This window comes from Bactrocera latifrons, unplaced genomic scaffold (assembly GCF_001853355.1).
Source record: "Bactrocera latifrons isolate USDA-ARS-PBARC rearing strain unplaced genomic scaffold, ASM185335v1 scaffold_408, whole genome shotgun sequence".
NCBI lineage: Eukaryota > Metazoa > Arthropoda > Insecta > Diptera > Tephritidae > Bactrocera > Bactrocera latifrons.
In genome coordinates this window covers 240,752-246,009 of record NW_017537055.1, presented here as the reverse complement: position 1 = coordinate 246,009, position 5,258 = coordinate 240,752, and positions in this window count along the sequence as shown.

The following is a 5,258-nucleotide window of genomic DNA, read 5'->3' as shown; positions in this document are numbered from 1 at the left end:
GAGTTATATCGTCACATCAACCCCCACCAAAACCTAGAAGACAGCAATAAAGCAACATTTAATTTTAAGTAGTTTAAGTCAGCAGTATATTAAGTTTATTTCTTATTGTACTTCATTTCATTTGAATTCTAAATAGTTTAAGTCAGCAATATTAATTCTTACAAACAGAATTGTAATCATATTTATAAAATTACTAATAACAATTTTTCCCTTTAATTTTAAAATATCAAAGTCAGCAGACCAAAAACACTGCAACAATTGTGTAGCAATTAATACTTACTTCCTGTTTTTGTAATTTTGCTGACTCATTAAACTTCTTTACCTTCATGTTAAGTTAATTTAGAAATAAAAATCATTATTGGTGTAACGTTCAAAGAGATACGTTGTATTATTTGGTGTAAATCAACAAAGTCAGATTCAACAACATAACTCAGGCAACAACCCAATTTCGAGTTGAGTAAACATGACTACGATCCATATAAACTATATAGTTGACTGCTTGGCCATATATGCATAGAGCAGGAAAAGGACGAAGGTACAACAAAAACAACAGCACTTTGTATATGCACAACAAACAAATAAATAAATAGTATTTCATATGTTTATACGCTTCTATATTTCACCATAATCATATTTGTATGTACATATCTCTTCTTTAGTATATAAAAATGAATCGAAAAATGTGTTGCTAAGCGCATAACTCAACAACGCCTGGACCAATTTTGCCAATTATTTTTTTTAAAATGTTCATTGAGATTCAAGCATGGTTCTTACGGCATGAAAAATTCGAATAATTGCCGGAAACTTCCTAACAACAGCCCTTTCCTTTTTCCCATACATACGAATGAAAGTTTGTTTGTTAGTAACGCTAAGAGAACGGTTGCACCAATCTTGATGAAATTTTCAGAGGTTGTTCCCTGTGTATCGAGGAAGGTATAGAAATAAAACTACCTTATACTTTTCATGAGGAAAAGCAGAAAATTGGATGATTCAAAAGAGTAACTTTTTTCCATACAAATTTTTTTTAAATGTTTTTTTTTTAATATTTTAATTTGTACATTATTTGAATCGTTCAATTTCGGTTTACTTGCTGTTATATTCCAGCAATTCAAAAGAAAAATTATTGAAAATTATGCTGTAAAAACTTTACGTGTCACAGTGTGGTATTTTTCCCTGACACTGTAGATCAATTGAAACGTACATTTCATTGAATTTGGATTGATTATAATATAATTTGCATCGTTCTTACTAAAAAAGTCAAGTTCGAAAATAGCTTAGAGGGAAATTTTTTTTTTTACGAAGGTTTACATAGTATTACCAAAGAGCAAATAAACTAAAAGTTATGTTGCTATTCTTATATTTATATAATTATACATTATTGCTACGGTTTTAAGCATCAGGAATAACAAATTAATAATCACCACTGTCCCTACTACTATAATCATCAGTATCTGTACTATCAGATTCATCATTATTTGCTGGAGGAGCTGCTGATTTCAAAAGTTCCAAAGCTGTTTGCGGCAAGCTCTTAGACTTTTTTTGCGGGTAATTTTGTTTTACTTGAAATCAATGGATCTGAAGTAACTAAAAATCTCTTTAATATATCCTCATTACATTTTGTTCGACTACTTTTGCGAGAAAAATGCTCAATGTATCTTTTAAAATCTTTATTTCGAGCTTCCTGTGCTTCCTCTGATACTTGGCCAATTGAAAGCAAAGCGTGTGCTATAATTACCGATCCGTGGATGAAGAATTTATGTAAGGTTGGAGTCATGTTATACCAGGGATAACATTGTACAAAGTATCCCGGCAGTATTTTGTGCAAAATCACGAAACTTCTCTATATCATATTTCATATCCCGAAGTAACCACCACTAATAATGTATGCATTCTTTATCAGCTCCAAGTCAACTTTCGTTATACTTGCAGATAGCTCTGCATTTTGGAAGCAACGTCTGGTTGTATTTTCATCATTCCAAATTTTGGTTGATCAATGATTAATCCAGCTTTTTCTCTAAATTYCTTTATTATTCGATTTTTATTTTCATTTACTACTTTTTTTATCACTTTCTGACCTGGCTTGTCATTTCTTTTTTGGTAACTTATATGACAAGTGAAGAAGGCATTCGAAAAACCTTATCCATCCGTGTAACGTAGATAGTCCAAATTGTAAATTTTCTATTTTTACCTCCTTTTTGATCACTTTGTCAATTAAATTAAATTCTCTACTTATTCCGCCACACAAATAGCATTTTTGGGTAGAAGATGTTTCTGTTAAGGCATTGCAAATTTTTCCGTCTACCATTGATAAAACTAAAGTATGTCTCACTTCTACAAAGTTATCGCCATACGGTACAATAGAGCAAGAATGATTCATTATCTCCTCTTCTACTCTATTTTTTTCTGCTACGAAACTCTTGCGGGCTCTTTTTCAAATGACATTCTCAAAGGTCTGAAAAATCTGGTGGAAGTGGGTCGATGATTTTGCCATATTATTTTTTCCTCACAAACCAATTTAACAGGAACAATGGAAGTCACAAAAACCGATGAATCTTCCTTCTTTCTGCTCCATGGAAAGCTTGTTTATACAAACTATGACCTGAACTACCATCAAAGCCTCACTTCATACACAAGCAAAATTTAGACAACTTACTTTAACCTAGAGTGACGATAACTTCATTTTGAAGTAATAATAATCGTTCAACAGTGTGATTAAGCAGGGCTTGCAAGTCTACTACTGCTAAGTTTTCGAAAATGTGAATGCTCTCAGTTCTAGGATAACATTTCTTCTTTGCAGATTGAACACCATTGTATGAAGGAAATATTTTTGAAGCGGATTTTTTAACAACATTGTACTAATGACGAGTTAACTGAGCTTCAATAAACACAACTAATGCTTCTTCATTACTCATTTTCGTTACTTTTGACTCGTGAAAACTTTGTATATATGTAGAAGCCCTTGATGGAGATGCAGTTGTCAATTCATGGACAAGCTTTAATGCCTCAAGATTTCCTGAAGGTCTTAAATTTACCTGTGTAGCGAAAACCAACATGGAAAGTGGAGTTTTCCCCGTAGATCTTTAGTTTTTTTTTATATTTAGTGCGTTGCTCAGATAATTCAAAGGATGTCTCTTTCCGACCACGCTTATTTACTCGGCAGCTAATAAAAGCAATGCCCGAATCTAACCAACTACGATTTGCTCTGAAAAAACGCTCTTCTACTCTGTGTGATCGTGTCCAACGAGACTTAAAGTCCACGAAAAACATTCTCACTTGGTTATCAAATTCATCCATATTGTCATCTGTCGGCTTAAATCGTTTTTTCAACTTATCTTTTAAATATCCGAATCTTTCTTGAAAATTTTGGTAACTTGAGTTCCGCATAATATCATATTATTACTAAAAGTGAATTAGAATTCACTCCTAAAATGAAAAACAATTTTTCTAAAGAAAACCCGAATTAAGTTGCATTCCCTTCCACCATCTTTCGTTTGTAAACACTTCTGTTATCTACGTGACATTTAGGTTGCTGACAATATTATTACAAGAACAGTCACATACATGTATGTAAAGAAGTTCCGTTCTTTGTGACATATGATTCATAAAGAAAACAAATTACCTGAAATAAGAACAACAACAAATAACATTAAATGACTTCGGTACAGACATTGTTCCATACTTAAGTAAGCTTGTTCTTATATTATTGCAATGAGTTTATGATGAAAATTTTAATATTTTAAAAAAGACAAAAACGGGCAACTTTTTTTTTTAATGTTAGTCCAATATGCACAGATTATGGTAAATGCAAAATTATAATATACACTCTCGTACAAAAAAACATATGTATATATAAACATGAAAAATACTAATTTTTTTAAGGTTTAAAACAAAAATCAATTAAAAATATAAACACACCTTTTTCAAAACCAAATATACAATATGAACACTTGAACTACCTGGGGTTGAATGTTCCATATTAAATTTAAATCTTTCTTTGAAAATTATTACGAAAAAATGCTTTAGTCACCAACGAAATTACACAAATCACTTCTTGCTAACAAACTTGTTTTAATAGTCAACTTTGTGAGCAGGGTGTTGGAAAACGGTTAAAGAAAGAACAAAAATACTTTAAGTTAATGATGTGAAATATTGTCTAATTTTACGTGGTACCAAATACATTAAACATATTTCAATTTCATTTTTTGAATTAATTCGCTAAATCAGTGTGAAATAACCCATTGTGCGTGTGTTTCACACAAAGAGATCAATTGCAGATTGAAATTTGTTACGAAGCCACGAATAGGACGCCCTAATATCGGTCGGTGTTCTCTTTGCCATCAACGTGTGGCAGCCCAAGGCAAGGCAAAGCAAGAAGGACTCCCAGAATGCGGTGACATATGTACGTGCGGAATTATGGCTCAAAGGTCATCAGCAATCGTCACGATGTCACAGCACGACTCTTCAAACAACAGTTACGAAATCAAAAGAGAGGTTTACCGCATCTTCTTTGGAATCAAATTGATGAAATCATTTCTGTGGAAATTCCTGCAGCAGAGAAAGATCCAGTAAACGAAGTGGCGAAAATCAGTATGGTTCATGGACCTTGCGGACACTACAATCCCACTTCGGTTTGCATGTCTGACAATAAATGCGCGAAACACTATTCACGTGTTTTTCTTTCGGAAACACAAACTAGAAATAATAGATATCAACTCTATCGGCGTCGCTCACCAGACAACAATGACAGAACATTCAGCATTCAATTTAGAAGAGTAATGTGTGGAATACAATGCTCGCGGCAGACTGCAAACGACATCTGTCAAATATTAAAATACACACGTTCTTATGGACGGACCTATTTTGGTAGCTGCACGGCTACACGACGGCAGGTCGAAAGTTGTCGCTCTCGCTAACTTCAATTTTATGCGCGGAACACAATGCTAGCGACAAACTGCAGCAGCACGACAGTGAACTGAAAATGGCGTTGTGAATCCTACTACAAGAACGTTTRTGAGAGGGCAGCAACATAACAAAGGCCGGCATGTACACAAAACAACACAGTTGTCCATTTTGCATCTACACAATTTTGTTGTGGCCATACTAATACCTTGCACTTCAATGAAATTTTAATGTTTTGTTCAAAGGGAAATTTTTAAGCAAAAAATAAGTAAATAGGTAAATTTATTTATTTTAAATTATCAATTGTTATTATAAATGATGCAACAGAGCTATTTTATGCTTTTATTTGTAAAATAACG